This window comes from Nicotiana attenuata, unplaced genomic scaffold (genome assembly GCF_001879085.1).
Source record: "Nicotiana attenuata strain UT unplaced genomic scaffold, NIATTr2, whole genome shotgun sequence".
NCBI lineage: Eukaryota > Viridiplantae > Streptophyta > Magnoliopsida > Solanales > Solanaceae > Nicotiana > Nicotiana attenuata.
In genome coordinates this window covers 51,508-78,088 of record NW_017672292.1, presented here as the reverse complement: position 1 = coordinate 78,088, position 26,581 = coordinate 51,508, and positions in this window count along the sequence as shown.

Sequence of the window (26,581 nt, the reverse complement as noted above, 5' to 3'; positions counted from 1 at the left end):
TGATCGTGAGTCTCTTCCTGCTGGTCCCATGTAAGGTTCGTACCTATTTTTATCGGACCTTTTTTCAGTTTCAGCTCGCCTTGAACTTATCTTTTCATCCCTTTGAGATTGATTGATGGTATCCTCTTATATCCGCTTCGTGCTGTATCTGTTATAAACATCATTCCAAATTGTAGCTGGAAATTCTCGTGGGCTTTCCTTGAGTCTCCTCGTGGCTTCTGGGCTTTTTTCGTTTAGATTGCTGGCAAATGCCATCGCTGCCCAATTATCTGGTACACGGGGCAACATCATCCTTTCACGCTGGAACCTGTCTACGAATTCCCTGAGCAGCTCCGTATCTCCTTGCTTTATTTTAAAAATGTCCTCCATTCTTTTCTCAACTTTTTGAGCTCCCGAGTGTGCTTTGATGAATGAATCTGCAAGTTCAGCAAAAGAATCTATAGAATTTTCAGGTAAAAGTGGGGGGACTATCTGTATTGGGAAAAATATATCGAATTAATTATGTGGTGACATGTCATGACACGTGGATTGGTAAAGGAATGTCAATTGGCGAAGAGTAGATGAAGAGGCACGAGCTTTAGCAGGCACGGGCAAAGATCCAAGAAAGCCAAAAGGGATAGGTGCTCGAACCTCTTGATATTCTGAGGAGGCATCAGAAGAGTGAACCTAAATAGCAAAAGGGGTATAGATACGTATTATTGGAAATTAATAGGCATTAATTACAAAAAACATTACAGAATCTGTATTAAATCAGTTACGATTGCCAAAGATAATGTTACATTAAATGCCATTAATTGTCCATAAAGACTCAATTATGAAAAGAGAAAAACGTATTACTTCGAAATAGCTATAAAAGGTGAAGAATGAAAATTTGTAAACACACGAAATACTATTGGAATACACTGATTTATTTTGCTTTCTATTCAGCTATTATTTACATCAATTATTCCTATTTCTACTTGATTGTCAGTAACCCGAGTTCTTCTAAATAAGGTTTGACCGAAATTCCAATTTTCGGTTAAACAAATTGGTTTCGTATCTCCTTGCTTTATTTTAAAAATGTCCTCCATTCTTTTCTCAACTTTTTGAGCTCCCGAGTGTGCTTTGATGAATGAATCTGCAAGTTCAGCAAAAGAATCTATAGAATTTTCAGGTAAAAGAGAGTACCATGTTAATGCTCCCTTAGTGAGTGTTTCTCCAAATATTTTGACCAAAACTGATTCAATCTACTGCTTGGTCAAGTCGTTGCCTTTTACAGCGGTTGTGAAAGCAGTTACGTGATCTCGTGGATCGGTGGTACCAACGTATTTTGGGATATCGGGCATCTTAAATTTCATCGGAATCGGTAAAGGAGCAGCACTTGGCTTCCAAGGTTGTTGTGAGTATTTGTCCATATCTATCCCCTTGATTACAGGCGGTACTCCAGGTATTTGCTCTATGCGATCGCTTTGTTCCTTGAGCTGTTTCTGCAAAGTTAGTACTAAATTTTGTAAATCAGAATGAATTGGGTTACCTGACCCTCCTTCACGAGATTCCCTAGGGGTTCCCCCAGTACCTGAGTTAACGAGTCCTGAGCGGGGATTTTCTAAGGTGTTATTGTTTGGAGTTGATGTTGGTGGCATAACTGGTAGTTGGTTAGCGAAAGCCTCAAGAGCTTTGCTGACCTGTTGAGCGATTAACTTTTACAAGGCTTCGTTGATAGCCTCATAATTTTCCAATTGATCATTTGCATTTGATTGAGATCCATCAGGAGTTCTTTCTCGAGATTGTCGAGGTGAATTTCTTGGGGAAGGGACCGGAGTTCCATCACCTTGCTGATTCTCCTTGAGTTGACGGTCTCTTTGATTGTTGTCATTGACATTTGACATGATTGATTTGACAAAAAGGTTAAATTAGGAAGGAATAGATTATCAGATTCCCGGTAATGGAACCAATTTGTTTAACAAAGAATTGGGATTTCGGTCAAAGCTTATTTTAGAAGAACTCGGGTTACTGACAATCAAGTAGAAATAGGAATAATTGATGTAAATAATAGCTGAATAGAAAGCAAAATAAATCAGTGTATTCCAATAGTATTTCGTGTGTTTACAAATGTTCACCTTTTATAGTTATTTCTAAGTAACACGTTTTTCTCTTTTCATAATTGAGTCTTTATGGTCAATTAATGGCATTTAATGTAACGTTATATTTGGCAATCGTAACTGATTTAATACAGATTCTGTAACGTTTTTTTGTAATTAATGCCTATTAATTTCCAATAATACGTATTTATACCCCTTTTGCTATTTAGGTTCACTCTTCTGATGCCTCCTCAGAATATCAAGAGGTTCGAGCACCTATCCCTTTTGGCTTTCTTGGATCTTTGCCCGTGCCTGCTAAAGCTCGTGCCTCTTCATCTACTCTTCGCCAATTGACATTCCTTTACCAATCCACGTGTCATGACATGTCACCACATAATTAATTTGATATATTTTTCCCAATACACCCTGCCATCTCTTTGGTGAGGGCAAATGCACTCAAGGAATCTACTGCGACAAAGCTCATGGCAGGGCGGAACAAAGCTACCACCCAAGTCGTTTTTGCACAGTGTCGTGCTTCCGCGGAGTGGAGTGTAATTCACCTCTTTGCACGTACGCCCATTTCGGGGAGGCTGATCTACTTAGATGCCCCACGGGCCAACATTCCACCACCGCAGCCTAGCAGGCGTGCTAGAGCAGTGGCGGATCTACCGTCACCAATTGTGGCCATTGTGTTGAATCAAGAGCTGTGAAAAGATAATTATATATAATTAGTTAGCGTTAGTTAAATAGAATTAGAAATTTAAGTAGTTGAGTAGTATAAAATGTACGGTACACTTCCATTTTTTAGTTATGTAAAAATAAAGCATAACCGCTCTTCTTCTTCACTCTGTTTCTTCATTCTTCCTCTGATCTTCACTTCCATAGCTAAGAGATGATTTCTCAAGTTTATCATGGTATCAGAGCTTGAGTTAATGATCTAGATTACTTGAGTTCAACTCTCAATTCATCTCTCTATACTATTTCTGCTAGTTACTCATTTGAGTTTGAGCAATTGCTTCGATTCCCAAATTCTAGGGTTAGATCGACTTTGTGCAATTGACATTTGTGCGATATAGATCTCTGTTAGCAATGGCGGTTACTGGAGAAAACAATGGATCGACTCACGTAGAGGCAGCAGCTGAACCAGTGATTGCACCAGTGGTCGATCAACATCACCCGCTGTTCCTGCAACCAAGTGACACTCCAGGTAGTTCTCTCATGTTTGTCAAGCTTACAGGACCTGAGAATTACACTTTGTGGAGTAGTACTATGCGTGTTAGCTTGTTAGGCAAAGGTAAGCTAGGGTTTGTAGATGGAAGATATCCGAAAGAGAAATTTCCTCCAGTTCTTCATGAACTTTGGGAAAAATGTAATGCTATAGTTCTATCATGGATTATGAACTCTGTGAGTGCTGAATTGCTTAGTGGCATGGTTTATGCTTCAAGTGCACACAAGTGTGGATGGATCTCAAAGAAACATTTGATAAGGTTAATGGTTCTAGAGTATTATATTTGCACAAACAAATTGCAACTCTGACCCAAGTACTGTCTACTGTGTCTGACTATTTCTCAAAATTGAAGGAGCTATGGGAAGAGTTTGATGCTCTTATGCCCTGCCCTGGATGTGGTTGTGAAGAATCAAAGAAGTATGTTGAACACTTTGAGTACCAAAGGCTGTTACAGTTTCTTATGGGTCTAAATGAAACTTATTCTCAATCAAGCAATTAGATCTTGAACATGTCCCCTAGACCTTCCATAAACAAGGCTTACTCAATGATTATCTCTGAAGAAAGTAGAAGATCATTGTCCCAGTCCTCTCAGGTTTCAGAAGTTAATGAAGGTACTGCCTTATTCAGCAACAAAGGAATACCAACTGGAGCTTCAATGCAGCTGAATGCAAAAGGAAACCATGGACAAAATCATAGCTATGTGGGAAATGACATGACAGCATTGTTCAGTAATAAAGGAAATGCAGGAGCAAGTTATGGTCAATCTGGAGGAGGAAACCACTCAAATTCTGGGTATAAATCCAAGAGAAACAACCTACACTATGACTATTGCAACTTTAAAGGCCACACTAGGGAGACTTGTTATAAACTGAATGGATATCTACAAGACTTTAAGTCAAAAAGGAAGGGTGGATTTGGGAATTCAGCTAACTATGTGTCTGATAATCTCACCATCCCTGCACAAGAAGGTTCCACAGCTAATTTTGCAGGAGTTTCACAGGTGCAGCAGGTGCAACAAACAAGTCAGAACCTTCAAACTGGAATTCCTCAATTCACTCAAGATCAGTACAACCAGATTCTTCAACTTCTAGGAAAGCAACCTGAGTGCAGTGGATCTTCTATGGCAGCAGGTATACCATTTTGTGGTGACATTACTAAAATCCTGACAAAATAGATTGTAGACTCAGGGGCCTCAAGTCATATGGTGAATGACTCTAGCTTGTTGTTCAATGCTAGATCAGTTAAAAACAAAAGTGGAAAGGTTCACTTACCTACTGGCAGTGTTAGTCACATAGGATTTGTTGCTTTCTTGAAGGATCTAATAGTGTCTAATGTGATGTATATACCTGACTTCAAATATAATCTCCTATCATTGTCCAAGCTCACAAAGGAAATGAAATGGATTGTTATGTTCTTTCCTAATTTCTTCATTTTCCAGGAGCTCTTCAGTGGACAGGTGAGGGGGATTGGTAGAGAAGAAGATGGACTATATGTATTCAACTCTACTCCAAAGAAGTTAGTGGCATTACAAAGTAGTGAGTATAGTTGTGTGGCATAGGAGATTGGGTCATGCTCCCTTAGACACTCTGCAGAAATTAAAACAATCTTGTGACTTTCAGTCTGCTGAATGTGGTGGTAAAGACAAGCACTGTACAGTGTGTCCCCTAGCTAAACAAACAAGACTATCTTTTCCTCTTAGTTCTACATCATCTAAGTCATGTTTTCATACAATTCATGCTGATGTTTGGGGTCATTATAGAGTTCCTACCTATGATGTAAAGAGGTATTTTCTGATCTTGGTAGATGATTGCTCTAGATATACATGGATCTTTCTTCTACCTACAAAAGCTGAAGTGGTTATCGCTATGAGATCTTTCTTTGCTATGAGTAAAAATGTTTACTCCACATCTGTTAAGTTTTTTAGGTCTGACAATGGATGTGAATTCTTCAATACTCACATGTCAGAGTTACTACAGTCTCATGGAATCATACACCAAAGTTCATGCATTTACACTCCTCAGCAAAATGGAGTTGCTGAAAGGAGGCACATGTACATTCTAGAAGTTTCTCGAGCACTCAGATTTCAAGCCTCAGTACCCTTAAAATTTTGGGGAGAGTGTGTGAGCACTGCTGTATATATCATCAATAGACTGCCTTCACTTGTTCTTCACCACAAAACTCCTTTTGAGATTTTAGTTGGGCATTCACCCTCCTTACAACATATGAGGGTGTTTGGGTTCTTAGGCTATGTTACTACAGTTAAAAGACCTGACAAATTTGCTCCTAGAGCTTACCCTGCAGTCTTCCTTGGCTATTCTGCTACACAAAAGGGATATAAAATGTTTAGCCTTCACACAAAGGAGTTTCATATTAGCAGGGATGTGGTGTTTATGGAGGATATCTTCCCTTTTCAGTTCTTGAACTCATCTCCTTCTCCTTTATTTCATGTTCTGGATGTTTCTACTATTCCATCAAGTAGCTCTGCAAACATTCAACTACCATCTATATCTTTTCTCCCTTCTTCTCCTGCTTCTTCCCATTCTACTGATTCTTCTATATCTCCTTCTCCTGATATTTCTCTTCCTATATACCTTGTTGCTGCTGATGATTCCACTGTCCATGATATGCCTGTTTCTTCTCATACAGAGGTCCATGATGGAAACAGAAAGTCCTCTAGAATCAGCAGACCACCAATATGGTTGCAAGACTATGTAGTTCCTGGTAAAGGCAGTGCCCATTGTAGTTATCCAATTTCATATTGTGTCAGTTATGCCAATGTGTCACCCTCTTTTGGAGCTGTTTTAGCTGCCTATTCTGCCATTGTGGAGCCTGTCCTACACTGAGGCTCTCAAAGATGCCAAATGGGTTGAAGCAATAAAGAGTGAGATCTCAGCTTTGGAAGATAATCACACCTGGTCAGTGGTTGATCTGCCTCCTGGGAAGGTTCCCATTGGTTATTAGTGGGTGTTCAAGGTGAAATATACTTCCTCAGGTGCAGTGGAAAGGTACAAGGCCAGGCTTGTAGCCAAAGGGTATAGTCAGCAGGAGGGGTTGGATTACACTGAGACCTTTTCTCCTGTAGCCAAAATGGTTACAGTCAGGTCAGTTCTTGCTATTACTGCTGCAAAACATTGGGCCATTTTCCAGATGGATGTGCACAATGCTTTCCTTCAAGGTGATCTCCTTGAAGATGTTTACATGGAGGTTCCTCCAGGGTTTGCTAGCCAGGGGGGAAGCAAAGTGTCTGCAAACTTCATAAGTCTCTATATGGGCTTAAGCAAGCCCCTAGACAATGGAATAAGGAGCTGACAGATGCTTTACTACAACTGGGATTCACTCAAAGTCACTTTGATTATTCATTTTTCACCAGAAAAGAGAAGTCTGAGCTAATAGTGGTGCTTGTCTATGTGGATGATCTACTTGTAACTGGGACCAGTCAGAAGTTGATTCTGCAAACTAGAAATGATCTGAAGTTGAAGTTTAAAATGAAAGACCTTGGTGAGCTTAAATTCTTTCTTGGAATAGAATTTGCTAGATCATCTAAAGGGATTGTGATGAGTCAAAGGAAGTATGCCTTGGAACTCATTGCAGAAATGGGTCTTAGTGGTGCAAACCTGCTGGAACACCATTGGAAGCAAATATAAAACTCACATCTGAAGAGTATGACAAATTCATTCAAAGTCAATCTCCTTTTGAAACAGAAGACAAGTTGCTAGCTGATGTTGGAAAATATCAAAGGCTAATAGGGAGATTACTATATCTTACTATGACTAGAGTGGATATTGCATATGTGATGCAAGTTCAAAGTCAATACATGCACAAACCAAAGCAGTCACACATGGATGTTGCATTGCGAGTGGTGAGATATATCAAAGGTTCTCCTGGTCTTGGTCTTCTAATGCCATCTGGAAACTCAGGTAAACTAGTGGCCTTCTGTGATTCAGACTGGGGAGGATGTCTTCAAACCAGGAGATCAGTGACAGGCTACTTGGTGAAATTTGGAGATGCTTTGATTTCATGGAAGCCAAAAAAACAAGAGACTGTAGCAAGGAGTTCAGCAGAAGCAGAATTCAGGAGCATGGCTTCAGTAGTGGCAGAACTCACATGGCTTACAGGTCTTTTCAAAGAGCTAGGAGTGGATGTTGAGCTGCCTATAACCCTTAACTGTGATAGCAAAGCTGCTATTCAAATAGCAGCTAATCCCATATTTCACGAGAGAACCAAACATATTGACATTGATTGTCATTTTGTCCGCGAGAAATTAGTGCAAGGTCTGATCAAAACACATCATGTGTCCACTAAGGAACAGGAGGCTGACCTTCTAACAAAGAGCCTTGGTCGAGTACAGCATGACTACTTAATGTCCAAGCTAAAGTTGAAAGACATCTTTCAACCATTAGCTTGAGGAGGGGTGTTGAATCAAGAGCTGTGAAAAGCTAATTATATGTAATTAGTTAGTGTTAGTTAAATAGAATTAGAAAGTTAAGTAGTTGAGTAGTATAAAATGTACAGTACACTTCCATTTTTTAGTTATGCAAAAAATAGAGCATAACCGCTCTTCTTCTTCACTCTGTTTCTTCCTTCTTCCTCTGATCTTCACTGCCATGGCTAAGAGATGATTTCTCAAGTTTATCAGTAAGATTAGATGGGTATAGTCCAACTATGCCAAATTCATGTCCATGCATTGATTCCCTCTAGTTTACTAATGTAAAACTTCTCAACTACTCTCACTCGCATATGTCACTTGTATGACTGATGACCCTGATGCTTAGACTAGGTAAATATCTTAGCTGCACTTTGAACTGCATTGGAACAAAAACCTTTTCCAGTTTGTTGTCATATCATGTGTTTATGTTATGAACTCTTTGTGTTGATAACACAGATAGTAACTCCTCTTGGGATGAGGTCACCCACCAGTGCTGGTGGTTTCATTTTTGGATTGCTCGAATAGACTGGATTATGCCTTAGCTATTGGAGTTTCGTCCTTTTTGACCCCTTCGGATTCGCTTCTTTTTTTAGGGCCTTTTTCATATGTGATTGTAAGAAACACAAAGTATGTTGTTTAGTTACTAAAATGTGTTTGTTTCTGCTACCATTTCCTTGATAATTTCTTCTCTTTTCATTTATTTCTTTCTTTCTTTGACTTTTTCACTTTTGTTTTGTCTTCTCTTTTTTTCTTTCTTTTACAACAACAGAGTTTGCTACCATCAGTTCATAATATATATCTAGCACCAAAACAAGGTGTCTAATTAGCCAAAAGTTTAATCAGTCATAATTGGTTAAAACCTAGTATGAAGCAGTGAAGGCGGATGGTTTGGTGCTTAACGTGGTAGATAAAATTGAAGTACAACTGCGATGAAATACGATTGAAGTTAAATTGTGTAAATAACTAACAAACTTCCCGCCCATTAGCTAACATTTGAACTGGTACTCCTCCCACAATTATAATCCAAAATCTAAAATATTCGCGAGTTTACTAATGCATCAAAACTTCGAGTAACAACACATAGGTAAAGCTGCAACACACCTGTCAGTGAATTTAGAAAGTGACATCGCTCTTAAAACTAGGATCATTCCAGCCATCGGCAACATCAAGGCGAACATCCTCAATCAGCTCTTCAAGTGTGCCCACACATCCATCTAAGCACAGAGGATGGGGGTACATGCACCCATGCTCCCCTCCCTAGGTTCAGTATAAACATGCTAAATTTTTTAGATTATCTACATAAATATATTTGTGATCACCTATGCTCCAGTGACTACTCTGGTGACTAAGTGCCCCATTTGTCCCTCGGATTAGGGATTCGATCTCCATAATTAATAAATAAAGAAATTTTTAATTCTCCATGCCTGTTTTAATTAACATAATGGTGCACTCGTGTTCTTAAAATCCTAAATACGCCTCTGTCTAAGCATCCTCATTTTCGCTAAATTTATTATCTGAAACTGAAAGTGTGAATTCTTGACTGGCCTACGCTCTGCCCATACAACCAATATTCTGATATTGATATGTCCTACATTTCTTACTTCAGTGTGTTCTTCGATGCAACGAACTGGTGCAGAATGCTAATTATGATACCATTGCTTTTTGGTAGTGCTTCGGTTTCGAGGGGGGAGGGGGGAGAGAGGGGGAATCAAGTGGGTCTTGAGTGTTGAAGTGTGAACACTATAAACTTGTTTCCATTTGTTTACATTAGTTCATGAACTAGAATATTAATTTAGTACATGTATTAGAGTATGACCACACTGATCCCCGAAATCAACTCTTAGGTAGTTTGCTCTCCGTACAGGCGATTCTGGTGAACAGTACCAGCGCCGGACAAAAATGCACGTTGCTCCGCCGTCCGGTGATGAAAAACCACCGGACCAGTCCAAAAAGATGCGCAATTCCAAGGCGTACAAACCCCCACTGGGCGCTTCCCTCAAACATTCCCCCACTGCTACGAATCTCAAAATTGGTGGAGCGATCACTGTAGCAAAAAATCGCCTTGGGGCTTCTAAAATTTCCAAAGGCGATTCTTGGTCAAATTTAAAAATTCCAAGCCGTAGAGATCATTTATCATCACAAAGCGCACCTCCTCACCAAAAATCAGACCATTCCACCGTGGGAATCGCCGGCAACGACGATTCAAAAAATGACAGTTTTTCAGAAATGGCTGACGTTAATGTTCCAGCCGTCCAAATGGAAAATGAAAGGTACCAAAATGCTTGCCTTGAGGAGGAGAACATCATTGCACCTTCAATTTCACATGGGTATTAAACACAAGCTTCAATTTTACAATTGAAGCAAATTGACAGTTCGAGCAGGCCAGGTGTTCGACGAATTGACTCTTCAAGTTCTGAGCCAATTGGAGAGAAATTGGCTATTGGAATCTCTTCCCCAACTTCCAAGGAACCTCCTTGCAAAATTTCAGCTCATTCCACCATGGGAATCGATAACCATGATCATTCCATAAGCCTAGGTATGCACCAGCTGGTCGTTGGGGGTGATCAGGAGTTCCAAATGATTCAAAACCAATGCCAAACGATTCCTAATGTCCAGGAGAGTGTTGCCAATCCATTAAACCAAATTTTATATGGGCCAATCTCGTCGAATATTAGAAATAGTAATTCTGGCCACTGTAGCGATGCAGATGTTCGACGAAATGCCAATCCCCTTTCTGATCAAATTTCCCCCATCCCATTGGTTGGAAATGATTCCTTAGCCCCCACTGAGGTCACTTACCAAAATTCACCCCAATCCACTGAAGAAATAGTCTTGTCTGATCCTTTGAAGTCCCCACTTGTCCCCCAGTTGACTGACAGTAGTGCTGTAGCTAGGAAAATGGCTTGTAGCCAATTGGAACCTACTCCTGAGGTTCCAATTCAACTCACTCATCCCCAGAATTCCCGAATGCAACCTCACAATGCCAAAGCCCCACAACAGAAAAATCCAGTCCCTCAAATGCCTGACAAAAATGCAGCAACTGTTGAAAGTGATCAAGGCCAACTAGTCCAATCTGATGCTGTCATAGTTGATCCCCTTGCTTCACTTGATAGTCACATTGAAGCCCAGTACCAGCAATCTCAATCCACCCCCTCAGGTAATAACTCTGTCCCCCCATCTCAAAATGCACCTTTACAATCCGACCAAAATAACCAACCTCCTCCAGCTACTCAGAACCTCCCTAAACCTATTCACAGTCAACATCCTAGAATTTCCTCCAATTTTGAGAGACCAAACAATTCTAAGAAAAACCAAAAGCACCCCAACTACCTTCAGGAAACCACAATTCCCAACCCTCCACCTAACACAGATAAAGCAATCAATCCCCTATCCAATCCCAACCAAAACAAAGCCAAGCAGCAAGTCAATCCCCCACCCTCACCCCCTACAGTCACACATTCTTATGTTACTAGGCTGAGAGCTAGACAAGAGGCAGAAAAAGCTCCAATTCAATTTTCTACTCCTGTTATCACTACCAAACAAGGAAAACCAGCAGTCATTTTTAAGAAAGATGACTACATGATCAAATTTGCTGACAGGTGTAAGTATACAGTAGTGGGCAAGTTTACAAACACCATGCCCAAGATGGAATTGATCAGAAAAAGTTTCATAACCCAAACTGAACTCATAGGTGGTGTAAAAATTGCCCATTTCAATGCCAAAATCGTCTATATTGATTTGGACAATGAATATGACCACTCTACTGTATGGTCCAAACAGTACATGTATATTCAAGGTCAGATGATGAGAATTGAGGCATGGAATCCTATCTTCAAACCTAATGAGGATTCCCCCATAGTCCCAGTATGGATCATGATCCCTGAATTGCCCTGACACCTATACTACATGGAGATTCTATCTCCTCTCTTATCTCCAGTTGGAAAAGCTCTCTTCCTAGACCTGGCTTCCTTCCAGAAAACTAGAGGCAGTGTAGTCAAAGTGAAGATGCAGCTTGATCTCACCAAAGAAAGACCAACTCATTGGTTGGGATATGATGAAAATCAGGATGTTAATGGAGATGGACAGTGGCTTGAGATCCAATATGACAACCTCCCATCCTATTGCACCAATTGCAGATACCTAGGACATTCTATGCCAGCATGTCCTGTTAAACTGAGGGATCTTGAAATTCAAAGGAAAAAAGAGGAAGATAAAACTGCTGCAACAATCCCACAAATGAGCATTCAGCAAAAGGCTTCAGAAAAGGGTGAATCAAGCAAGCAATTACAGAATACCAAGCAGCAAGAAAAATCAAAAAAAGGGGTACAAGATCAAAATGCTAAACCAAAGGCAGTAGAACAACAGAACAAGGTAGAGCACCAACAAGAGGTAACTGAAGTACCAGTTGACGAATGGCAAACCCAAAAGAAAAATAATTTCAAAGGTAACTCCCAAAACAAAAAGCAGCAGCAAGTTTACATACAAAGGCAACCAACTGCTCAGCAACAACAAGATGTAACCACTGATCAACAAATGCCACAGCACACAGGTATGTCTCCTATCAATCCTCCAGTTCAACTGGAGAGGAGTGTAGATTCTGGTGCTCAGAATCAACCCATTCCCCTAACCCCTCCCCTCCCTATACCCCCTGTGATTGGTGTAGCTGAAGGAGGAAAGGTGATTTGTCAGGAGAAACTTAAGACTAGACAGGAAGGGAATCCAAAGGGGGTGTGCTTTCCTCATGTTCTGCATGAGTGTGCTTCTACACAAAAGACTGAACCTAGGAAAGACTTCATATCCCCTGCTACCCTTACTATTCTCAATGCCACAGAACAACAGTCTCCTGAAAATGAAGAGGTTGAAGTGCTCAGTTCTGAAGAAGATTATATTGCTCAGCAGAGTGATGAGTTGAGAAAACTGGCTAAAGGAAAAGCACATGCAGCATCTGACTTCAGTGTGAAACCCTCTAAATCCAAAAACAAGCCCAGCCAAAAGCAGAGACAAGCCATGAGAAGGCAAGCCTCAGGAATCAGTATAAATGAGCCATCAGAAAATAATTTTCAGAGTCCAATTGCCATCTTGAAAAGACCTCCTGATCCAGGCTCTGCTGATAAATCCCAAGTCTATAAGGATCCAGTTTCTGATCCCTCCTTGTCCCAACCATTTTTGGAAGTGCACAACCAAAACAGAAATCCAGAAAACATTTCTTCTGAACAGCCCACTCATATCCCAACCAGTGTCCTAGCAGCCACCCCCCTTGAAGAATGCCCTCCAAACAAATACTCTCCTGAATTTGATGAATATAGACCCATCCATTCTGAAGATGAAATGAGTGGAGGTATGGAGGATAAAGGAAATGACACATATGCATCTTTTGATGTTGAGCAACAATATGATCTGTTGGTTAATACAGTGAATGGCCAATATGATCAATCTGATGCCATTGATACCCAAAACCTCTCTCCCAGAACCTACAACCCCTCACCAAGACTCACAAGAATCAGGGCAGCTGGAAACACAAGTGTGCCACCAAAACACAAAAATCCCTCCCATTTTTAATGATTAGTACACTCATATGGAATGTTAGAGGGATTAGAACCTCTGGTGCCATTCAGAGACTGAAAACATTGAAACACCTCCACAAAACCTCTTTCATAGCAGTCCTGGAACCTTTCCTTGATACCTCCCACATTAACCACTATAAAATCCAAATGTCCATGCAGAATGCAGCTTCTAACATCAATAATAAAATCTGGATCTTCTGGGATCAAGATTATTCTGGCACTGTTATTGACCATGATGAGCAGCAGATTTCTATTGAACTGAAACATATAGAGGCTGCAGAACCATTCATTCTTACCATCATTTATGCCAAATGCAAGCCAATTTTAAGGAGGCCTTTATGGGACTGCCTGAGAACCAAAGCTGCTTCCTCATGGTGTGTCATTGGTGATTTCAATATGATTGCTTCCATTGAAGAAATAATTGGTGGCATCCCTTATCAGATCAACAAAAGTCTGGATTTTTTGAGTATGATAGAGGACTGTGGGCTCACTAATTTAGGCTACTATGGACCTAGATACACTTGGTCTAATGGTAGAGGACCATGTTCTATTGTTTGGAAGAGACTGGACAGAGGCATGGTGAATGACAATTAGCTAGCCTCCTACCCTGCTACTACTATTAGTCAGGCATCAACAGGATCAGATCATTCTCCACTTCTCATGAAAATGCATGTCAAACCAGAGAACACAATCAGATACTTCAAATTCTTGAATTGTTGGACTGTAGATCAAGAATTTATGCTCTGCACTCTCCAAATGGTCTAGGCAAGTTTATGGTGACATTTTCCAAAGAACCAAGGAATTTGAAGAGAAAGTTAGAAAAGCTGAGGAAACTTGGGCCCATACCAACAAGGAATCAGACAGAATGGCTCATGAGCTCACAGCCCAATATGTTAAATACCTGAAAGTTGAGGAGTCTGTCCTGAAGCAAAAAACTCAGCTCCAATGGTTTAAGGATGGTGATGCTAATTCTAAGTACTTCCACAGCTTAATCAGAGGTAGGAGGAGAAAGCTCTACATCCATAAAATAAAAAATGAAGATGGTGACTGGATCTATGGGGATGAGGCTATTGGTGAAGCTGCTTGTGACCATTTTCAGAACCTTTTTTCTGATCCAGGGGGAACCATAAGGGAAGATCTTCTATCTTGTATCCCTTCTATGATCACAGAAGAGGATAATGATAACCTTAATAAAGATCCAACCATTGAGGAACTCAGGCACATTGTTTTCTCCATGAATCCTGTCAGTGCTGCAGGTCCTGATGGCCTTAATGGAAAAAAATTTCAGCATTGTTGGGATATAATAAAAGATGACCTTTTTAATGTGGTGAATGCCTTCTTTTGTGGCCAGCCCATGCCAAGATACATGACCCAAGCTTGTTTGGTTCTCCTACCCAAAGTTGAATTCCCTAATTCCCTTTCTGAATTCAAACCTATAAGCCTGAGTAATTTCATCAATAAAATCATCTCCAAAATCCTTTGTTCCAGAATTGCAACCCTTCTGCCCAGAATCATAACTCCTAAGGGTAGAAGCATCTCTGAAAACATCATGTTGGCACAGGAGATTGTCCAGGGCATCAAAAAACCAAACATAGGTGCCAATGTTATGATCAAACTAGACATGGCAAAGGCATATGAAAGAGTTTCTTGGTCCTTCACATGCATTATGATGAGAAGAATGGGTTTCAGTGAAAAAATTATTGACATGATGTGGAGAACAATGTCCAATAACTGGTACTCTGTGATTGTCAATGGAACTAGGTGATTCTACTAGGGGACTTAAGCAAGGAGATCCTTTAGCAACATCCCTATTTGATGTTTTTAGACGTCAATACCACACAAGGGGGGTGATTTGTGTGGTACCTAATTTTCGCACTAGAAGAACCTGGTTCTTCTAGATGTACTTACTAAGACTGTTTGCGGAATTAAGAGTGCATAAAATAAAGAACACAGAGATTTTTACGTGGAAAACACCTGGCTCAAAAAGGTGAAAAAACCACGACCTACAACTCAGTAGGATTTTCCCAAACTTCCACTAAAATCACTAAGCCGAAACAGCATTTACAAAACTCTTTGTAAACCTAAGGATTAACTCTAATCCCGTTGTAGCAACCAGCCTCTAACTGCTGCGACAACTTCAACTTAACTCTAACTTGAATACTCAAAATACCTATTACAACTGCTTCTAGATAAAGCTTAAAGGTACAATATAAAAACACCTACTACAACTGAACTAGAAATAAAGAAAGACACGATGGAATTGGTTCTTCTATCTTGTCCAAGTAGCTTCAAGTTTGCACACTTGAATCTCACGTAAATTGCTTGCAAAAAGACTTGCTATTTTGCTCTTCAATTTAGTTTCACTTCTGCGTTTGTGTGTTACCTGTAAAATGGGAACAATCATTATTATTTGTAGAGTTAGTAATCAGAGTTTGATTAAAACTCGAATTGCTGATCCTTCATCAATTTCGAGTCCTAGAACAATTCAAACTCCAATCCTTATTCTTTATCCGGATATAGTTCTCTTCACATAAGGAGACTTCAACTCCTTATTCTATGCAACCTTTTCGATCAACTCAGAATATATTGTTGCTGACCCTTGAGACTTATCTTCACACGCATGTCACGTGTATAAGTATATCAACACTGTGTTTGTCTCACATGATGGACCTGGTTCATGACTAAGTTCATTTTGTCAATCTTCATAACTTTATCTGAACTTGGGCCAACAAATTCCCCCTTTTTGATGATGATAAAATTTGTGCGTTTATTGATCAGAGACCCTGTGGAACTCAGCTTAATTATCACACTTTAATTTAACTTATCATTAAGGACCAGGTTCAATCAGGTTATAAATATCACTTTATTTTCAGAATACAAAGTAAAGCACAATATCAATATCTCTTCCCCCTTTTGGCATCATCGAAAAGTTGCATATTATATGAATCCCAAATGTTAATTATTACTCATGGCCACTGGGGCAACTGCAAGTGAAAACATGATTCAGTTAATCAATAATCAACTTCACAAGAGATTTAGCCTATTAAGATTAGAAGTTTCATAAAACAAGAGAAAACAAAGCACATTGTCATTGATTAGGAGGTGTTTCTACAAAACAGACCACAAAAAGAAAAACAAACATCCAACCATGAGCAAAAACAGAAAAGTCCCGAATCTAGGTCACTGAGGGGGTTTCTAAACTGGTTCTAGGGCTTGGAGGAACTAGAGGGTTGGGATTGAAGAAGATTAAGCATTGTTTGGAGCATCCCTTCACTCTTTTCCTTTTCCTTTGCTAGCTCAGCTTTGAGGCCATTTCTTTCACTTTCTAGTTCAGCAATGCGAGCCTGGAGCCTAGCAATTTCTGCATCTTTTGTTTCACACTCTAGAACTAATGCCCTAACTTTGCTGTTCACAGGAGTCTTCAAGGAGGAACCAGGTTCAACTGGGGTTATACTTAGCAGATAGTCACAAGCCTGCAGAGTTTTGATTCCAAAGTGCTCTTTGCTGGAGGCCATCTCCCACTTTTTCAATGGCACATCTAACTTGGCCAAGACAGTTGTCAGTATAAACCCATAAGGTGTGGCATGAGCCTTGGAGCCATTGATGACTCTATCCAGTAGCTTGACAATGAAAGCAGGCCAGTTAATCTGCTTTCCTCTCACAAGACACTCCAGAAGGACCAGGTCCATATAATTTACAGTGTGCCTTCTCTCCTGTCTGGGCAGCAAACACTTGTTCACAAACTCAAAGAGCACCTTGTGCTCAGGCTTCATCTCACTCTTTTGCACAAACCTAGCCTCAGGCACTTCTTCAGCAGACTTGGTATCACAGAAATTTCTGGTGATTTGGAGAGCAGAAGGGAGAGAGTCTAGACAAGGCCACCTTTGCCTAGTATAGTCATCATAGCCCTCACAGGGTATGTCTAGAATTCTGCCCAATTTAGGTGCATCAAACTGCACCTCTACCCCCCTCACCAAGCTTGTAACAACCCCATTCACCACAGTGGTATTTGCCATAAACTCGATCAGCTCTTTCCTTGCCAGCCTGCCATCCAGTTGAAGAACCATGTCCTTCCACCCCTGTGCATCCAGGGCATCAACCAATCTTTTCATGCCTGGCTCCTCCAGATCTTTCAGAATTCTTCCTTTCAATATCTTTCTCCTGCCAAAAAGGACAAATCTGTCCTGTTCTTTTTCAGATTCCTCTTCTTCTTCCTCTCCACTCCATGCTTCTTCTTCTTCAGGAACTTTCACTTGTTTTCCTTTGACTGCAGACCTGGTTCTTTTAGCCGGGGAGGGTTCAGCAGATACAGGTTCTGAATACTTATTTGTAGAAGTCTTGGATCTTTTTGGTGTAGGAGTGGGAACCTCCTCAGTTGTACCTCTTTCCTGATGGACCAATTCCATCTCCTCCTCCTCTTCTTCTGCAGCCACAGAACTTTCCACAACTTTAGCTTTTCGCTTTTCCTTCTTCTTTTTCTTGCTTGCCTCTAAGGCTTTCTGCAACTCAGCCTCACTTTGCTTTACCCTGCTTCTAGTAGCTTTCATCTTTGGTACTGGAGGGACAGTAGACTTAGGAGATGACACCTTGCTCTTCTTTGTTGGCTTAGAGGCAGTTGGAGCCTTTTGAGAAGAAGATTTGCGCTTCTTGGGATCATAACTTTCCCCTACCTCTTCAGAATGTCAGCTAAGGTTTCTTCCACAAATGAACCAGGTTCATCTTGTTGTTCACTCAGGTGTACAAGGCCTTTAGCAGCCTCCCCAGTTTCACTTCCCCTTGGCTTGTTGCCACTCTCCTCTGTTCCTCCACAAATAGCAAGAATTTTATCTTTCTTTTTCTTTCCCTTTCTACTCGACTCTCCCTCACTTACAACTCTCACAGAACCCACCAACACAAACCTACTGTCCACCTTGTCAACTACATCAGAAAAAACATAGCATGTATTTACTTCCCTAGGGTTTTCTTCATTCTTGTCTGAGTCAGAAGACCCACGTTCTTCTCCATCGCTTGTAGAAACAAATGCTTTAGACTCAGAACTCGAGTCAGATGATTCCTTTTCACAACTCTCCTTTTTCTGGCTGGCTCTCAATTTTTCGTTTAGAGCCGTTCTCAGAGCACCAGTAGCCACAGTCTTTCTTGCCAACAATTTCTGCCGGCGAAATATTGGTTTGGGATTGTCGCTAGGAGGTGCAGATGAGGATGTGATAGGAGATAATGGTGGGGGAGTTCCTGGATTTTCTTAAGGAGTAGTCATTGTGAAGAATTTCTGGAGAAATTTTGGGGATTTTTGGAGATTTTAGAGAGAAGGATGATAATTTGAGGTTTAAGGCTTAATGACGGTTATGGACTAGACTAGGCGTATGTGGAGTGTATTTAAAGTGCAGCAGCCTTTTTGCAGTGGTCAATCAAGAGTCTAATACCTTTAATACTCCGGTCTTTTAGTGATAAATGGGTGACGCTTGGTTTAAAAAAAATAGTCCCGTTTCCTTTAGAATTCTAGGAGAATGAAACTGGTTCAATGCACAACGGTTCTAATTTTTAGGAGTTCGGTTAGAGTAGGACTTCTGCTCATAATTGGAATATTTATTTTTCTAATTATGCAAAGTATAGAAACATACCTGACCTTTTCTCATGAGCAGATTCTGAAGAACCATGTTCTCCCAATAGAACTTCTCTTGATTATGCCTCGTATATCAGAATAGAAAAAAAAAACTTTGTAAGAGATCAATGAATTAATATAAACACACGTCACAGGAGTATACTGATTAGAGTATGAGACTGAGTAAGAATTAGTCTAGATATTTTCATAAAGTCAGAACTTCTAACCAAAAATGTGAATATATTTTTTTTTCATTTTTTTTTCATTGCATTCTGAACTGGTTCCTTTTTAGGTGATCTTAATCATCCCTAATTCCAANGTTTGTTCTTTTGCAGGTTTATCTTTCCTATAGACTACCCAGCCCTTTGATGTTGTGTCAGGGTGTGGTATTAGCCTCTGTGCTCATCCTCCTGAAACTACATCAAAAAGTTTGAAGTAGAATATAGGGAGATGGAAGACATCACCCATAGCAGAACTCATGATGCACTGACCTATGCTCAATGTGTAATCCCAAACATGTTGAAATATGGTCTGTGGATCAAGACACAACAAATCACACACATACCCTCCCATAGAATAACTCCTCACTTTTACCTCATCCATCATTGCTGACCACCTGATAAGCCATCCCACCACCAAAGCCACACTCAAAAAGATAAAGGAAAACTGGAAGGAAAACAGTTCTCTTTAAATTTCCTCCTTCCTCTTTTCACATTTCCTAGCATCCACAAGAACCTAGGAACACCTCTTCTCACATGGTCCCTCTTACATCCCCTTGTAGACCTCAGAAACTACAAAGCCAATGAAATCCTCCCCTCTGTATCTGTAGGCCCCATCCACATTCCCAAAAAACATGCAGCAACTTCTAATGCTAAAAATGCAGAAATTCCCCCTTCTTCTGCAACTTGTAGTATTAGAAAACTAGCTACAACTAATCTTCTTTCCTCACCCCCCGCCCCCCCACAACCTTCAAGTTGCTAAATATCCTTCTGAATCCAGCAAAAACCAAGCACCATACTGCAGTCCACACAAGAACCTAACAGTATGCAGCCCCCAGTTTTATCTAACTCTGTTTCTTGTTTTGCAGGTGTTCTTTTTTGTTCAGTTGTTATGGCTTCTGGGAGTGGTATTGGTATCATTGATGCCCATTCTCCCAGAATCATATCACTTGAGCATGTTCCATCACCCCAACAGAAATACTGAGTTGCAGATGAAGGTTCAAATCAAAGGAATAGCAGCACCAGTAATTGAAGGACCACTGATCATGAACTGCAGCCTTGACCTCTACATCTCTGAGTTCCCATTTTGCAGAGGCAGCATCACACAGGAGCAAATAGCTGCAATTTCACATATTGAAACTACAACTCAGGCAGACTTCACTCAACCAGTTTCTGTAGCCTATACCAATCCAGTCTTCTGCCCCACATTTCAGTCACCTCAATCACACCTAGTTCAACTCCAAAACATGAGCAACATCATTATAGTTGATTGCAGTTCACACAAGAACATGCAATCAACTGTACTCCATGATTCAGGGATCATTAAAGCTCCCCTGCCCCCAGACTCAGCTCCAGTTAACACAAGAACCTGGAGACTGAGCCCCCTTTTCCTAACATGTTTGCTTCACTTTGCAGGTACCATAGTCAGACCCAAAATACTAAGGCAATTGCAAGGAGTGGTATTAGCATTTCTAATGCTCAACCTCCTACAATTCCGTCAGTATCTAAGGACTGACCAGACCAGCTCACACCTCTATGGATCTCCACCTGAAGCCTCCAAGACACAGGGTAACAACAATCCATTCTATCATCAAGGGTCACTCACACTAGGTCCCTGGAACAGCATCAATCTCAGAAGCCAGCAAGCCCAGTACCAGAATACAAATCTCAGACTTGATGAGGCTAGGCAGAATGGCTCCCTCTCTTCTGTCATAGNGCTGTACTCGTCTGGTCCTAATCCACGCACAAGCCATTTTTTGGCCTTGGCATTGTTTTCCCATTTCTTCAAATCTTCAGCAGTGCAATCAGCTCTTGTCTTTGGCACATCAACTCCTTCAGCATTCTTCTTTGTAGTTGCTAGGGGACCATCAGTGACTATGTCCCAGAGTTCATAGTCTTCCCCTATGATGTGATCTCTCATCTTGTTCTTCCACCAAAAATAGTACTGACCATTAAAAAGTGGAGGCCTAGCAGTGGACTGCCCTTCCCAGTTCCCAGGTGGTGCACTCATCGTTGATCTTCTCCTAAGGTGTTAGCCTCTTCAAGGATAACCTGCTCTGATACCAATTGATGTTTTTAGACGTCAATACCACACAAGAGGGGGGGTGATTTGTGTGGTACCTAATTTTGGCACTAGAAGAACCTGGTTCTTCTAGATGTACTTACTAAGACTGTTTGCGGAATTAAGAGTGCATAAAATAAAGAACACAGAGATTTTTACGTGGAAAACACCTGGCTCAAAAGCTGAAAAAACCACGACCTACAACTCAGTAGGATTTTCCCAAACTTCCACTAAAATCACTAAGCCGAAAACAGCATTTACAAAACTCTTTGTAAACCTAAGGATTAACTCTAATCCCGTTGTAGCAACCAGCCTCTAACTGTTGCGACAACTTCAAGTTAACTCTAACTTGAATACTCAAAATACCTATTACAATTGCTTCTAGATAAAGCTGAAAGGTACAATATAAAAACACCTACTACAATTGAACTAGAAATAAAGAAAGACACGATGGAATTGGTTCTTCTATCTTGTCCAAGTTGCTTCAGGTTTGCACACTTGAATCTCACGTAAATTGCTTGCAAAAAGCCTTGCTATTTTGCTCTTCAATTTAGTTTCACTTCTGCGTTTGTGTGCTACCTGTAAAAGAGAACAATCATTATTATTTATAGAGTTAGTAATCAGAGTTTGATTAAAACTCGAATTGTTGATCCTTCATCAAATTCAAGTCCTAGAACAATTCAAACTCCAATCCTTATTTTTTATCCGGATATAGTTCTCTTCACATAAGGAGACTTCAACTCCTTATTCTATGCAACCTTTTCGATCAACTCAGAAGATATTGTTGCTGACCCTTGAGACTTATCTTCACACGTATGTCACGTGTATAAGTATATCAACATTGTGTCTGTCTCACATGATGGACCTGGTTCATGACTAAGTTCATTTTGTCAATCTTCAAAACTTCAACTGAACTTGGGCCAACACTATTCATTATGGGGGCTGAATTGTTATCAAGGATGCTTAATAACCTATCTCATGACCAGTTCTTCAATGGATTCTACATGGAAAAAAGAGGCCCTCAAATCACACATCTGAGCTTTGCAGATGATGTGATTATTTTCACTTCTGGCTGCAGAAAATCTTTGATAAAAATTATGAGGATCCTCCAGGAGTATGAACAGACCTCTGGCCAACAAATCAACAAAAACAAGAGTCACTTCATGACTGACTCATCTGTTTTCCACTATACCAACAGAAGGATTCATCAGGTTACAGGTTTTACCAGAAAGGATTCTCCTATCACTTATCTAGGATGCCCTCTCTATATTTGTAGGAAGAGAATTGTTCACTTTAATGATCTAACTTCTAAGGTGGTTAGTAGGATCAGAGGTTGGCATGGCAGGCTTCTTTCATATGGTGGCAGAGTTACCCTGATTAAACATGTGCTACAATCATTACCAATCCCCTTGCTGTCTGCAGTTTCTCCTCCTAAGACTGTCCTTAGGCAAATTGAGAAATTGGCAGCCAAATCTTTCTGGGGCATGGACAAAGATAGAAACAAATATCACTGGGCTTCTTGGGCTAAGTTATGTCAACCAATGGAGGAAGGGGGCATTGGCCTGAGATCCACTGAGGATGTCTGTAAAGCCATGGAATTCAAGCAATGGTGGTTATTCAGAACAAAGTAGACCTTATGGAGTGATTTCCTCCTGGAAAAATACTGCAAGAGATCACATCCCATATCAAAAAAGTGGAATTCTGGGCAATCACAAACATGGAGGAAAATGATGATCAATAAGAAAGAAGCTGAAAATCATATTCAATGGAGACTTCACTCAGGCAATGCAAGCTTTTGGTGGGATAACTGGTTGGGGACTGGTCATCTTGCTAGTTTCAGAGAGGGGGGAGGTAGACCTGGTAAAGTCAAAGTCTCTCATTTCTAGAGTAATGACCAATGAGACATCCAGAAACTTAAACAAACAGCCCCTGCTCACATGATACCCCACATCCTTCAAACCCAGATCCACTTTAATCCTCACCTCTCAGACAAACCAATTTGGACTCACTCCACATCTGGTGCATTCACCTATGCCTCTGCTTGGTCTGTGATCAGACAGAAAAAGCAGGTAGTCCTTACCAACAAAATGACCTGGCACAAACAAATTCCCTTCAAATGGTCTTTCAGCCTTTGGAGGGCACTCAGAAATAAGCTGCCTACTAATGATAGAACTGCCAGATTTGGTCCTCCAAGTGCTAACAGGTGTAGCTGCTGTATTAAACCTGCTGCTGAAACTGCTGAGCATATCCTCTGTACTGGGCACTTTGCCAAAAACATCTGGAAGTACTTCAATTCCCCTGTTGGTATCACCAGTTCTAACCAATCCCTGAGAATCAACCTTATGAACTGGTGGATGCAAAAAAGGAAAAACACAGTGCAGAATCTCTTTCTAGACACCATGCCAATTATAATTTGTTGGAACCTGTGGAAAAACAGATGTGCTGCTAGATATGGAGGGAAAACATCATCCATTTCAAGAACCCTCTACTCTATCACCTCTGATTCTTTGCTGCTCCTCAAATCTACTCATGCCAGTATCAAATGGCCACCCAACTGGCCTGACCTATACCATGTTTCTGAGAATCTCCAATAGCACACTCATGTCCAACAGGTAATGTGGACCAAGCCAAACACCAGCTATGTCAAAGTCAACTCTGAAGGTAGTGCCCTCTCGAATCCTGGAAAAATAGGAGCAGGAGTTATTATCAGAGATCACTCATGTCAGTTCATTCATGCCATTGCCAGCCCCTTGGGAGAGGGTACTTACAACCTAGCAGAAACAGAGGCAGCAAACCTGGGCATCAAATGGTGTGTTGATAATGGTTTCTCCAAAATCAACCTGGAAGCAGATTCTAAAATCCTTATTATGTGGTTAACCTCTGACTCTGAACCCCCATGGTCCCTGAGCATGCACCTTCAGAAGATAAAAATCCTAAGCCAACAATGTGAACACATCACTTTCTCACATGTTTTCAGAGAGGCCAATTACCGTGCAGACTCCCTATCCAAAATAAGCCATGAACTCAACTCCCTAACCCAGTACAACAGCCTGCTGGATTTGCCATCTCACATAAGGGATCAGATCCTTCTTGACCAACAGAGTACCCCTGCTTTCAGGCATAAAAAGACCAACAGGGTCATCTTCCCACCACAGATGCTCAATGATAGTTCTGATGTTTATGCCAGCAATTGATCACTCCTTTGGGATATACATACCAATCCAGAGCAACATCACAATCAACAGCAATTCCCATCACATAAGGCAAAGGGCAGGCACCAGTTTTTTATTAACTTTGTTTGTTCTTTTGCAGGTTTATCTTTCCTATAGACTACCCAGCCCTTTGATGTTGTGTCAGGGTGTGGTATTAGCCTCTGTGCTCATCCTCCTGAAACTACATCAAAAGTTTAAAGTAGAATATAGGGAGATGGAAGACATCACCCATAGCAGAACTCATGATGCACTGACCTATGCTCAATGTGTAATCCCAAACATGTTGAAATATGGTCTGTGGATCAAGACACAACCAATCACACACATACCCTCCCATAGAATAACTCCTCACTTTTACCTCATCCATCATTGCAGACCACCTGATAAGCCACCCCACCACCAAAGCCACACTCAAAAAGATAAAGGAAAACTGGAAGGAAAACAGTTCTCTTTGAATTTCCTCCTTCCTCTTTTCACATTTCCTAGCATCCACAAGAACCTAGGAACACCTCTTCTCACATGGTCCCTCTTACATCCCCTTGTAGACCTCAGAAACTACAAAGCCTATGAAATCCTCCTCTCTGTACCTGCAGGCCCCATCCACATTCCCAAAAAAGATGCAGCAGCTTCTAATGCTAAAAATGCAGAAATTCCCCCTTCTTTTGCAACTTGTAGTATTAGAAAACTAGCTACAACCAATCTTCTTTGCTCACCCCCCCCCCCCCACAACCTTCAAGTTGCTGAATATCCTTCTGAATCCAGCAACCAAGCACCATACTGCAGTCCACACAAGAACCTGACAGTATGCAGCCCCCAGTTTTATCTAACTTTGTTTCATATTTTGCAGGTGTTCTTTTTTATTCAGTTGTTATGGCTTCTGGGAGTGGTATTGGTATCATTGATGCCCATTCTCCCAGAATCATATCACTTGAGCATGTTCCATCACCCCAACAGAAATGCTGAGTTGCAGATGAAGGTTCAAATCAAAGGAATAGCAGCACCAGTAATTGAAGGACCACTGATCATGAACTGCAACCATGACCTCTACATCTCTGAGTTCCCATTTTGCAGAGGCAACATCACGAGCAAACAGCTGCAGTTTCACATATTGAAACTACAGTTCATGCAGACTTCACTCAACCAGTTTCTGTAGCCTGTACCAATCCAGTCTTCTGCCCCACATTTCAGTCCACTCAATCACACTTAGTTCAACTCCACAACATGAGCAACATCATTACAGTTGATTGCAGTTCACACAAGAACCTGCAATCAACTGTACTCCATGATTCGGGGATCATTAAAGCTCCCCTCCCCCCAGACTCAGCTCCAGTTAACACAAGAACCTGGAGACTGAGCCCCCTTTTCCTAACATGTTTGCTTCACTTTGCAGGTACCATAGTCAAACCCAAAATACTAAGGCAATTGCAAGGAGTGGTATTAGCATTTCTAATGCTCAACCTCCTACAATTCCATCAGTATCTAAGGACTTACCAGACCAGCTCACACCTCTATAGATCTCTACCTGAAGCCTCCAAGACACAGGGTAACAACAATCCATGCTATCATCAGGGGTCACTCACACTAGGTCCCCGGAACAGCATCAATCTCAGAAGCCAGCAAGCCCAGTACCAGAATACAAATCTCAGACTTGATGAGGCTAGGTAGAATGTCTCCCTCTCTTTTGTCACAGGCAGCAGTCAGCAGCAGTATCTTTGCCCAACTTCATGGGCCCTTTTGAATTTTGTCTTCAATCTTGCTTTCCTTGTCCTCAAGGTCAAAGCAAGGTTGAAGACAAACACCCCTGCTCTCAAATGTTTTTTGTCTTATTACACAGGGTATCCTTCTTCTTTACTTAAACATGAAGTCTTTTGTATATGGGAAAACATTGCCCTCCTCATTCTTGTAGTAGAATTAGGACCATTTATGCATTTTTGTATAGAGGACCTAGGCTTACTTCATCCATTTTTTGTTAGCTCAATTGGCTATTGTGTTTTAGTCAATTGGGAAATCACCATAGGTCTAACCCATCATAGTTTACAGGTGACATTTGGTAATCAAACTTTGGTTATCAAAGGTCCATGTCCATGTACTATTTCTGGAGGTCAGGTTTATGTCCCCCTCCTCTGTTGTACTTTATTTCTTATATATATATATATATATATATATATATATATATATATATATATATATATATATATATATATATATATAT